Here is a 12,579-nt window from a genome sequence, read left to right as displayed (position 1 = left end):
TACGTTTCTCCTATGATCTGTGACATATAACTTAGAAATCTAGGTCTTTGCACTCTTCGATACTTGACTTATGGTTAGAAAATTTTGCTTGCAACAGGAGAACATTGCTGTTGTGAACGGTGAAGATATGATCATGGAACATGCGGTAAATTCTAAAACCAGTCTTGTAGAATTCTTTGCAGTGCGTTTGTATAGTTTTACGTCTTTCTTATCTGTGACATACACAAAACAAAGAATAAGGAACTTAAAAATCTAGTTCATGGAACTCTGTAATACTCTTATGATGGAGAACGTTAACATGCAGGTTATTGCTGATGGTGTAGCTGCGGAAATTGACGGTGCAGCTGTGCAACAGGAGAACATTGCTGAAGTCGCTTTGGTTCAAAACGAGGAGATTCAAAACGAGGGGGTCCCAAACCAAGATGATGATGATGATGTCGATGAGGCTGAGGTCTGAGGAAGGTGATGGTCTTATATGATAGACGACGAGAACGTGAGTAAAGAATAAACCACTCGCATGAGTTTCTTTGTGTGTTGATACAAAATTGGTCCGATTTGAGAAGCTTTTCGGTGGGTATTGCATATCTCATTCAGTACGTTCATAGAACTTATTTTTAATCTTCACACGACTTTTGTTTTGTGTTGATCAGAATGAAAAACTAGTGGCTTGGCGTGACAAGTTAGTTATATATTATGTGCTAGTTAGACCAACAAAATGAGAGTTACCACTATCACATAAGACTCACCTTGCTGATGGGAAAAGTCGGTGTGGCAACAGTTTTGGTATTTTTCCTACCCTCCTCATATCTGCGTAAGGCCACAACCTACTTCCACAAACCAATGAATCCTCTGCTCTGTCTGGAGCATGGCCTTCTGCCGAAAGTAATCTCGTATACGAACACAATGAAGCAAGCATTTGTTTTGTTATTGAAAGCCGACTTTATCTAAATGAAAAGAAAAGACACAAGTCACGAAATATCATAATCAATAAAGCAAAAGGAAATTACGAACACAAAAGAGCAACCACGATTCTGAAGGAAACTTGACGTCGCTTGTTAACTCTTACTCCCACACTACAATAAAGCCAGATATTTACACTAGGAAATATATTCCTAGGTCCTAGCCGTCAGCAGGTTTTCAACAAAAATAATAGTGAAGTTCATAATATTTTATGAAATGTCAGATTCAATCATTTTAGAGTTTTTTTAAAATTCACGTTTGAATAATAATAATTGATAGCTGTCCATGGATGGTGAAAACACCCACAAAACCAACTTTGAGATGCCAGCTATTCAAGCATTCATAGCTCAATATTTGTGTACCTAGCTCCAAAACTGCTCATTTCATCTTATTTCCAGCAAGACTACATGCCCGGCTCAAAAATTGTTTGGCCCTTGTGCAATCCCCCTATACATTAAAAGTTTAGTGATTTCTGATGACGTGTCGCTCATATGTGAAATTTCAAAAAAATTGTTATAATTTGATTGGTCGATTGTTTTTAATTTTTATTTATTTAAATTAGATCTAAAAATTTAAGATAACTCTAAAAACATTTAACATCACTTGCCATATAATCTAAAGAATATTACAAATAACAATTTATGGCAACTAAATCTCGAAATTATAGAAAGATTAATAATGTTATATTTTATTACTTTTAATATTTATTAACTATAAAATATAATGAACAAATTTTTATATAAGATAATTATAATAGTTTTATATTCTACTTGATGAATTGCATTCAAATATAATTATATAATAACTATTTAAAATATTACAAAATCCAAACATGTTTATTAATATGATTTTTAAATTATTTATCGTTGTTTACAGAATAAATTTATCAGAATTTTAAAATTATTTATATAATGTTATAAATTATTTATAAAAATATAAATTCTACTATATATTGATTGAGAAGTCACATAAGTGATTTTTTTATTATGTGTTGATCATAAATGAACTCTTCAAATTGTTATAATTTGATTGACCAATGATTTTTAATTTTATTTATTATAATTATATCTAAAAGGAAAGGATAATTCAACTACCACTTTCCAAATAGTCTACATAATATTAGAAATAATTATTTATGGTAACTAATTGTTGAAACTATGAAAGACTAATAATGCGATCATTTTTTTTATATATTTATAAATTACATAAAATAATACACAAAAGTGTTTATTTGAATTGATATAATGATTTTATATTCGTACAAAAAGAATTATATTTGTATATAAAGTATCATAATAATTATTAATGTCTAATAATTCAATGCATACTTTATAAATCATTTATAAAATTATAAATACATTTATAAAATTATAAATGCATTTATAAAAATCAGACATTTTAGATTATTATAAGAGGTTCCAAGTCATTTATAGAAGCTTATACATTAATTTATAAAATGTATTTTAAAAATTTGTCCTCCTATTACAATATTTTGAATTTTTTTCATTTTAATGGTAAAATTCCTCAACTATGTTTACTTAGCGTAGAAACCTCTAAACTAAAAATTTACTCGTAGTACTAGTAATTATGACCTATCAGAGTTTAATTCATTAAATAAAGTTAGTTTAGAGGGTTTTTCTGTTAAATACTTAGTTTGAGGGTTTTTGCCCTAAACAAACTTAGTTGGAGGGTTTAACGTTAAAATTCCCTATTATTTAAATCTTTATAGTGAGATTTGTTTTATCAAAAACCAGTTGCAATCAACTGACGAGATATTTTCTTTCCTAATATGATGCATTTAGTATTTAAATATATATATATATATATATATATATAACAAGATTGAGTTACCAAAATTATATATATATTATAACCAGAATATTTTAAAAAATTTATTAGAAGATATTATATCTCATAGCTGAATTAAAATTTATTAGAGGATATTATATCTCATAGCTTCTCTTGAAAACTAGGTCATTTAGAAACTTAAACTAATTTGCTATATAAATATCACGCCACCCCATTAGTTTCACGTATCTATCTTTTAAGTTCTCATATACTTTTTATCGTTATAATTTAAATTCTACTTTTGTGATCTTGCGCAGGTGTATGATAATCAATAAGTAACTCATAGACGGAAACACCATTACTGGTAATTTTATGGGAGATTCTTCTTCTCTGTTTATTTTTGTTCTCTTCCTCTCCATGTTGTATCTGTATCTATATTTTTGCATCAGTAGTGATTCAACTAACAAAAAGAGACGACTCTATTTATCTAGGAACTGATCATCCATTTTGAAAAAAGTAATTCTTTTTTTTATAAAGTTAAATCACTTATCAAGAATATAATATAAGATATGTATGCTAATCAAGTGCAATTTATTTATTGTGTGTGATCCTCTTCGGTACGTCTGAGAGCCAAAGGTAATCTCAAAGCTTTTTAAAAACTTTGAAACTCATTGATGTTGTCCTATCAATTATATAATTTGTTATTTATTGGGAATTGTTTACATATTTAAATATTTTTGTTAGAATTACCTCTTTTCTGACTCAAAGCTTAGAGAAGGAAACCGTAAATAATCTATGCTGTTACAATGAAACCAATGATAATAAATCGCAGGTAATTCAAATCTCCCTTTTATATTTCATGACTGATTTTTTATTGGGGTTATGCGTGAAATATTTATTTTTTCTCAATTATATTTTTCTGATGTTTTAAGATTAGTGTTAAATGTGATCGTTTTCTAAACGTTCTAATGTATTCTTTGTTCATATGAACATAGTATAAATATCAATATGTAACATTGAATCTTTCATATTAACCATATACATCAGTATTATATAGTTGTAAATATAATATCAATTTAATTTTAATGTTAATGTCCGCTGATGTTAGGAGTTTTCAAGGCTCCTAAGACAAATGTTGTAGTATAAATGATTGTCGAACCAGTTCTGAGGGATATTAAAGCACTGAGAATGCAAGTACTCACTTAATCTAAGTGCAACCAATGATTTAGATGAGTTTTAAACTACTACTAATACTAGAAAGCAATAACAGAATGATACTTTCTTGACTAAGGGAAAAGAGAACTCATGGGCATAGGGATTAGACCTTGGGTGATCAAGTATCGAACTAAGGATGGCAAATGATCAATCAAACTATCAACCTTAAGCCTAGACACAATTCTAAGCAAGCTCTATGTCTAGATGAATGCTCATTTGCTAACATATCTCAAACATCAAATGTCTTTGGTTGAATAATATGAAAGCAATCATTACTAACAAGTCTATTAGCTATCTTAGCATCTTTAACAACAAATGTCTTTGGCAAAGTATACTAAAAGCCTAGGAGAGTTGTCTCAGGCATTTCATCAAACACCTTTTGGGTGGGAAATGTCTATTGATCAACTTTTGAGTGGCCAACTCAGAAGATGCATTATGAATACTCTACTAGCAAGGAACAAGAATGATCTACACTAAAACATCCTAGAACTAACCTAATCACCCTAATCTCCCTAACCCATGAATTCAAAAGGTGATTACTCACTAATCTCCATGATTCCTCTTAAACCCATATTGGATTTCAGATTAACCATGTAGAGAAATAGATAAGAAATCAACAAGAACACAAGATGAAAGCAATGAAATCTGAATCAAAAGAGGTTTTTTTACTAGTTCTTCTCTAGAAAAGAGATTATCTTGCCTCCAATGGCTTACAAAGTACTTAACTTAGGTTTAGAAAGTGTAAAACATCAAAACAAATGACCAAAAGGCCCCTGAAATAACATAAAAATCGTCCAAGCAAAACACGCGGAGCGACCTAGCATAGTCGCTCCAGGAGGTCGCTCCCGACGCGTTTTTTTGTGTCTCGACGCGTCAAAACGCGAGTGACTTGAGCTGGTCGCTCTGGCTGGTCGCTCTGGCTGGGAGTGACTTGAGGTAGTCGCTCTGGACTGGTCGCTCTGGCTGGGAGCGACCTCGGTAGGTCGCTCTGAGAGGTCACTCTGCGATGCTCGACCAGGATGGATATGCCTCTAGTAAATTGATCATAACTCCTTCATTACATCTCCAAATGACTTGAAACCACTTCCATTAGAAAGCTAACTCAATTTTCTGTGTCTCCACAAAATCTTAGCAACAGAAGATTTCTCTAAAGGCTCCATCCATGCTCATCTTTCACCCCCTTTTGGATCACAATGCTCCCAAACATCTCAAATCACTCCATGGCACACTCCAGCACCTAATAAGGACAATGAATGCAAAATGCAACCTAGACATGGCTAAATCCTAATCTATATGATGAAAATGCTCATGGATGAATGGATAAAACAATGTAAATATGCAAGATATCAACTCCCCCAAACTTGTTCTTTTACTTGTCCACAAGTGAACTTTCTAGAACTCATAGGGAGAGAGGTTGAAGGTGGGAGCACATAGCCAAAAGAAACACAACTAGCACACTCTCTTATTACACTCTAGCTTCTCTAGGCCTATCTTAACTCTTTTTGTTCTTACACTCATCATCAAGCATCCACACATTCAAATCAACCAACTCTCACATTCATTAAGCACAAAACATCAGGTGAATTCTTGCAAATGGTCAGTTGGTCCAAGTCATTTGGTTGGGTAAGGGAAGGCTTTTATTCAAGTGATTCAAGAGGTTCAAAACATATGATCTTTAAGGTGGTTTACTCTCGAAACAAGTAGCCTTGACATTGCACATAATATATCTAAGAAAGGGATCAACTCATGCATACAATGCTCAATGTCCATTGTTCTACCCTTTTCCCAAACATACAATTACACAATCATTCCCCAATGTCAAACCCAACTCACATCTCTCACCAAAAGATTCTAAAAACATCAGCTCTTTCTCTTTGAAATCTACAAGGGATTTTTCACAACCTCAAAACATTTCTTAGCTCCTAACAACTTTGCTAGCCCCCTTTTCTTTCTTTTCTTTTTTTTTCTTTTCTTTTTTTTTTTTTTAGGCTGGGGGCCAAGACTTTTCAAAACTTGAGCTAGAGGTTTCTCTACTTATCCCAATAAAACAATTCACTTAAGCACAAAGAGTCTATTCTTTTTCTTTTTCATTTCTCCCAAATCATAATCACAACACTCACCCCCACCTATAGCTAGACAATAGAGTGCCCAATCTAGCAAGAATGAAGATCAAGCATTGTCGTTCCCGATACTCTCAACATTATGCACATGTAAGACTTTCCGAAAAAGGCCTCACTCATCAAACAATGAAAGCTTAAAAGGAGGGAAAGGTTTTGGGGGTGGTCTACCACTAGAGTTTGTCAAAAAAGATTAGCATAAAAGATGTGACAACTCAAGTGTGTATAGCCATGACTTAGTACACAAGGGACCATGAGCAAGAAGCATTAAGTTCGTTCAGTTCAAATAAGGTTGTAGTTGGCTTCAAAGACTGAGTTTCAGCAATCAACAAGTTTCAGGAAGAGTTTTCAAGGCTCGAAACATACAAGTCTTTTTGAGAGGTGCAAAAGCTACTCAGGTGCAACGTAGTGTTCTTTACAAGGCATTTAAAATCATTGCTCCCAATGCAAGTGAATGCAACCTATATGCTCTAGACTCTCCTAGAAATGCAAATGATGCAAACTAAATGATTGTTTTTTTTTATATGCAAATAGGTATGCAATGCATGACTCAATGAAACAACATCAAAGCAAACATGATCAAATACTTGGTACCTCCCCCAAACTTGAGTTACACAGTCTCTGTGTTGTCAAGTAGAGAGAGATACCGAAAAGAAGACTAATATGCAAAAATGAAATGGTATATACAAGGGAGTGTGGTGGTTTACCTTCTATGGGGAATGAGTAGAGGGAGATGCTCCCTCCTCGTCGTCCTCAGGTGGTAACTCTTCAAGATGCTCATCAGCAGGAGTGGCCATCTCTTCAATGTAGAAGGCTTGCCCGAACACAGTTGGTTTCCTCATTTTCTCCTTGATGTCAAAGTGGAGGATGTTCTCTTTACCCAAATGGAGATCAATCGTGCCTTCCTTCACATTAACAATAGCTCCTGCTGTAGCTAAGAATGGCCTTCCTAGAATCAATGGGTCTTGAGCCTCCTCACCCATCTCAAGCACCACAAAATCTGTAGGTATCTCATACCTTCCAATCTTCACAGGGAGGTCCTCTAAGATGCCCACAGGATACTTCACTGAACGATCAGCTAACACCAGAGAGAGTCTACACTTCTTGTACTGAGTGAATCCAAGCTTCTTTGCAACAGACAAAGGCATCAAGCTGACACTAGCTCCCAAATCGCAGAGACATTTCTCAAATACCATAGGTCCAAGAGCACAAGGTAGTGTGAAGCTTCCTGGATCCTCTAACTTCTCTGGAACATCAAGCCTCTGGATGATGGCACTGCACTCATGGGTAAGAATCATCATGCCTTCCATCTCCTTCTTCTTTGCAGCTACAACATCTTTCAAAAACTTACTGTATTGAGGAATCAACATAAAAGCATCGATGATGGGCATTGCAACCTGAGCTTCACTCATTTGCTTCTCAAACAGAGCCTTGTACTTCTCTAGCAGCTGCTTCTTGAATCTACCAGGGAATGGAAGTTTGGGTTCATAGGGAGGAGGAACAAAAGAACTTTCACTTGCTGGAGTAACAACTTCACCATCCTTTACTGTCTTCTTCTCTTCCCCAACCTTTCCTTTACCTTTGGCTTCCACTATCTTCTCCAAGATCTCGTCATTGATCTTCTCATCAACAATCACCACTTCATCATCTATGTTGATGGCAACCCCCTCACCTAGTTTCTCAGCATCATTGGTGAGGGTTATAGGATGTAACTGCTTACCACTCCTAAGGGTGATAGCTTTGGCCTCCTTGGGGTTTTGGTCAGACTTTCCAGGTAGAGATCCTTGCTGGCGATTCTGGTGAGTGTTCATGGAAGCAAACTGATTCTCTAAATTCTTGACTGTAGAAGCAAGGTGTGAGAATTTGTTGTTGAGCTCATTGTAGCTCCCATCAATCTTGGTATGAAGGTTCTTCAACTCATAACCAACATGCTTCTCACTTCTAGTCTGAGACTCCAAGATTTGTTTCAGTAAGGTATCAGTGCTGCTCTCTTGAGGAGCAGAGGAACCAGACGAGGGGTTTTGCTGAGGCTGATAGCTGCCTTGCTGGTTGTTTCTAGGCGGATAACCACTCTGTTGGTTGGTTGGATATGATTTCTGTTGGTAGTTGTTGTACTGAAAGTTGAGCTCTTTTTTGTACCAGCTACCATTGTTGTTGAAACACAACTCCTCTTGACCTTCCAAACCCTCAACCTCATTGACAGCAAGTGGATCTTCCTGCTTGGAGTTACCAACAAACTTCAGCTGCTCTTGGGTGGCTTTTTCAGCAATGAGTAGGTCGATCTTGTCTTCCAAAGCTTTGATCTCTTTCCTCGTCTGCTTATCATCTGTTCTACTGCCTCTGTCGTGGTCTCCACTGTAGACTGCATCACTCTTTACCATGTTGTCAACCAGCTCTTCTGCATCCTCCTCAGTTCTCCCCAAGAAGAACCCATTGCTAGCTGTATCCAGTCTGGCTCTGTACTTAGGAAGAGCACCACGGTAGAATGTGCTCAGCAAGCTCTCCTTAGAGAAGCCATGGTGTGGGCATTGAGCTTGGTAGCCCTTGAATCTCTCCCAGGCTTCACTGAAACCTTCCAAGTTCTTCTGTTGAAAGCTGGAAATCTCGTTTCTCAGCTTAGCAGTTCTTGAAGTAGAGAAGAACTTCTCCAAGAATGCTTTCTTGCAGTCATCCCAAGTGGTGATGGAGTCGCTGGGTAGAGACTTCTCCCACTGACGTGCCTTATCCCCCAAAGAGAAAGGGAATAGCTTGAGCTTTAAGGCATCTTCGGACACACCATTGGTTTTTGACAACCCACAGTAGCTGTCGAACCTGTCCAAGTGATCAAATGGATCCTCTAGAGCCAAGCCATGATACTTGTTGTTCTCGATCACGTTGAGGAGTCCTGATTTGATCTCAAAGTTGTTGGCTGCCACAGCTGGTGCTCGGATTCCCAATCTATGACCATGAATGTTGGGGCGGTCGTAAGTGCCAATGGGTCGAGCTGCTCGCTGTTGGTTTTGTGGAACGTTGTTAGCTCCATTGACGCCCGCATCATTTTGAGGTATGTCTTCCATATCAGTGTCCAATCTCTGCAAGTGAGCCTGTTGCTCTTCTTCTCTTCTCTTTCTAGCACACTCTCTCTCTAAAGCTCTGATGTCTGCAGCTCTTGGAACTAGGTTTGATGGACCCCTGCTCCTCAAGTTCATACACCTGTAGATTAAAGGGAGGTGAAGAAGAGAATCAGTAACAAAAGAAAATAAAAATGACTTAGTCTCAAGCAAGTGACTAAATCTCAATGTTGAAATCTACTCAGAATTTGGCAACGGCGCCAATTTGATGTTAGGAGTTTTCAAGGCTCCTAAGACAAATGTTGTAGTATAAATGATTGTCGAACCAGTTCTGAGGGATATCAAAGCACTGAGAATGCAAGTACTCACTTAATCTAAGTGCAACCAATGATTTAGATGGGTTTTAAACTACTACTAATACTAGAAAGCAATAACAGAATGATACTTTCTTGACTAAGGGAAAAGAGAACTCATGGGCATAGGGATTAGACCTTGGGTGATCAAGTATCGAACTAAGGATGGCAAATGATCAATCAAACTATCAACCTTAAGCCTAGACACAATTCTAAGCAAGCTCTATGTCTAGATGAATGCTCATTTGCTAACATATCTCAAACATCAAATGTCTTTGGTTGAATAATATGAAAGCAATCATTACTAACAAGTCTATTAGCTATCTTAGCATCTTTAACAACAAATGTCTTTGGCAAAGTATACTAAAAGCCTAGGAGAGTTGTCTCAGGCATTTCATCAAACACCTTTTGGGTGGGAAATGTCTATTGATCAACTTTTGAGTGGCCAACTCAGAAGATGCATTATGAATACTCTACTAGCAAGGAACAAGAATGATCTACACTAAAACATCCTAGAACTAACCTAATCACCCTTAATCTCCCTAACCCATGAATTCAAAAGGTGATTACTCACTAATCTCCATGATTCCTCTTAAACCCATATTGGATTTCAGATTAACCATGTAGAGAAATAGATAAGAAATCAACAAGAACACAAGATGAAAGCAATGAAATCTGAATCAAAAGAGGTTTTTTTTTACTAGTTCTTCTCTAGAAAAGAGATTATCTTGCCTCCAATGGCTTACAAAGTACTTAACTTAGGTTTAGAAAGTGTAAAAAATCAAAACAAATGACCAAAAGGCCCCTGAAATAACATAAAAATCGTCCAAGCAAAACACGCGGAGCGACCTAGCATAGTCGCTCCAGGAGGTCGCTCCCGACGCGTTTTTTTGTGTCTCGACGCGTCAAAACGCGAGTGACTTGAGCTGGTCGCTCTGGCTGGTCGCTCTGGCTGGGAGTGACTTGAGGTAGTCGCTCTGGACTGGTCGCTCTGGCTGGGAGCGACCTCGGTAGGTCGCTCTGAGAGGTCACTCTGCGATGCTCGACCAGGATGGATATGCCTCTAGTAAATTGATCATAACTCCTTCATTACATCTCCAAATGACTTGAAACCACTTCCATTAGAAAGCTAACTCAATTTTCTGTGTCTCCACAAAATCTTAGCAACAGAAGATTTCTCTAAAGGCTCCATCCATGCTCATCTTTCATCCCCTTTTGGATCACAATGCTCCCAAACATCTCAAATCACTCCATGGCACACTCCAGCACCTAATAAGGACAATGAATGCAAAATGCAACCTAGACATGGTAAATCCTAATCTATATGATGAAAATGCTCATGGATGAATGGATAAAACAATGTAAATATGCAAGATATCACCCGCACATGCGTGCGGACGGTCCACCTAGTTATATATAAAACAGAAACAAACTAAGGTGTATTAACTATTTTTGTGAAATTTTGAACCTTATTTCACAAATTTTCAGAAATGTTGGACCCTAAAATATTTTTAAAAAATCATTAAAAAAGTGGGAATCAGTACAAATGCACTCCGCACACCCTCAAAACAGGTACTGCTAGCTAGTCTACAACAGTAGTTAAACTGCACCCAATACCACCCCTGAAGGGAAGTATTAGAAGCTTAGGCTTCGGGCCTTGTTTTATCTAAGTATTTAGCCGGCCATTAATTACCAAACGTCTCAAGTAGTTTAGTGGTATACAGAGTTGTTTTCTAATAGCCAGGTAACGTGTTCAAATCATCTCTTTTACATTTGCAACAAAAGTATTTTGTTTTCCTAAAATCTATAATATAATGAGGCAGTTGCATCATTCTTGAGACGATACGTTAGTGGTCTGTAGGTCCCACTTTTAAAAGGTGTGAAAAATGTCAAGTCTATGGTTCAAATCCGGATTATTGAGATATAAACATACTTTGTACATTGATGACCAAAACTAATATATTTATGAAGGTCGGAAACTAATATAACATTGTTGACCCCACCTCTTTTTTTTTAAATTGATGGGTAACGAATGGGTTTCGACAAGAGTGGGTTTTGGGCTGATTTTCTGTTTATTAGGTTTTGTATCTGCCCAAAGTGGTGATACGGACAAAGCTAAGAAGATTAGGGAAGCTGCCATCTTCACCATCTCCTTCGTAGCTTGTGATTCCCCTTCCGGCAATCAGCTATTATGGTCGATCTTTAAGGCTCTACGCACGTTCTGCGCCTACCAAACGCTTAGCTTCTCCTGTAATGCCTTCAGAGCTCTTCAATATATAGAATCCCTCGAGGTAAAAGCTCCATCTTGTCTCAAACTTTTCTTTTTCAGTTTTCCGATCGCTTTACTTTCTCACATCCGTCGCGAAAATGACTTCTCCAGCCGCTTCAGCCGCATTTGCCGTCGTTCCCTACTCCACCTTCAACTCTCTCCACCTTGGAAGGTCCACTCAGTCCATTGTTGGTTGGCTCATCCGATTCTGGGATTCCAGAAACATTAACAAGAATGGAGAGTTTATGGGCATCACCATTCTCCTCCTTGATGAACTGGTGATGATTGTTTCTAACTTATTTTTTTTTCACTTTAACTCTGTTTTGCTTATTCTTTGTTCATATATGAAACATGTCTTCATGTTTTTGTTTTGGTTTTGTCTATGTGTTTTTTATGAACAACTAATGATTTTTCTCTGTTTTTCTTACAGGATTCCGTGATCCACAGTTTCATCCCTGCAAACCGGGCCAGCCAGTACCGGTCATCTCTGAAATCCGGTTCTATTGTCAGACTGGACCGTTTTGAAGTTGCAAGGGTGGCCCACATGTACAAGGTCACATAGCATCAGTTCCTGATCTGATTCCTTCCTTCAACACGTATTGTTGAAGTCCAGTTGGACGCTCCTGTGATCAAGTCCAACAGATTCTTGGTGAGGCGTTTTGACCACCTTCAAGTGCTTGCCAACACCAACTTGGAGCTTCCAAGTGTGTTGTCTTTCTTATTGGAATTTTAGTTACATCATCTTAACTTATTTCTAAAGTAGTTTCCCTCCCCAGATGTTGTGGGTTAAATACGTTCTGTGCAGGGGTTTGATCTCAAAAACATCT

The 12,579-nt window shown here is 37.0% G+C and overlaps 1 non-coding gene across 1 annotated transcript; it reads left to right on the top strand.

The window, feature by feature from the left end:
• Window positions 1-8,591: 8,591 nt before the first annotated feature.
• On the top strand, window positions 8,592-8,698 carry LOC125609781. Its single transcript, XR_007339926.1, has one exon. It is a non-coding gene; the product is annotated as a small nucleolar RNA R71 (small nucleolar RNA).
• Window positions 8,699-12,579: the final 3,881 nt, after the last annotated feature.

Source organism: Brassica napus, chromosome A5, assembly GCF_020379485.1.
Source record: "Brassica napus cultivar Da-Ae chromosome A5, Da-Ae, whole genome shotgun sequence".
Taxonomy (NCBI): Eukaryota; Viridiplantae; Streptophyta; class Magnoliopsida; order Brassicales; family Brassicaceae; genus Brassica; species Brassica napus.
The sequence above is the reverse complement of the archived record's forward strand: the minus strand, read 5'-3'. Positions and strand labels throughout refer to the sequence as shown.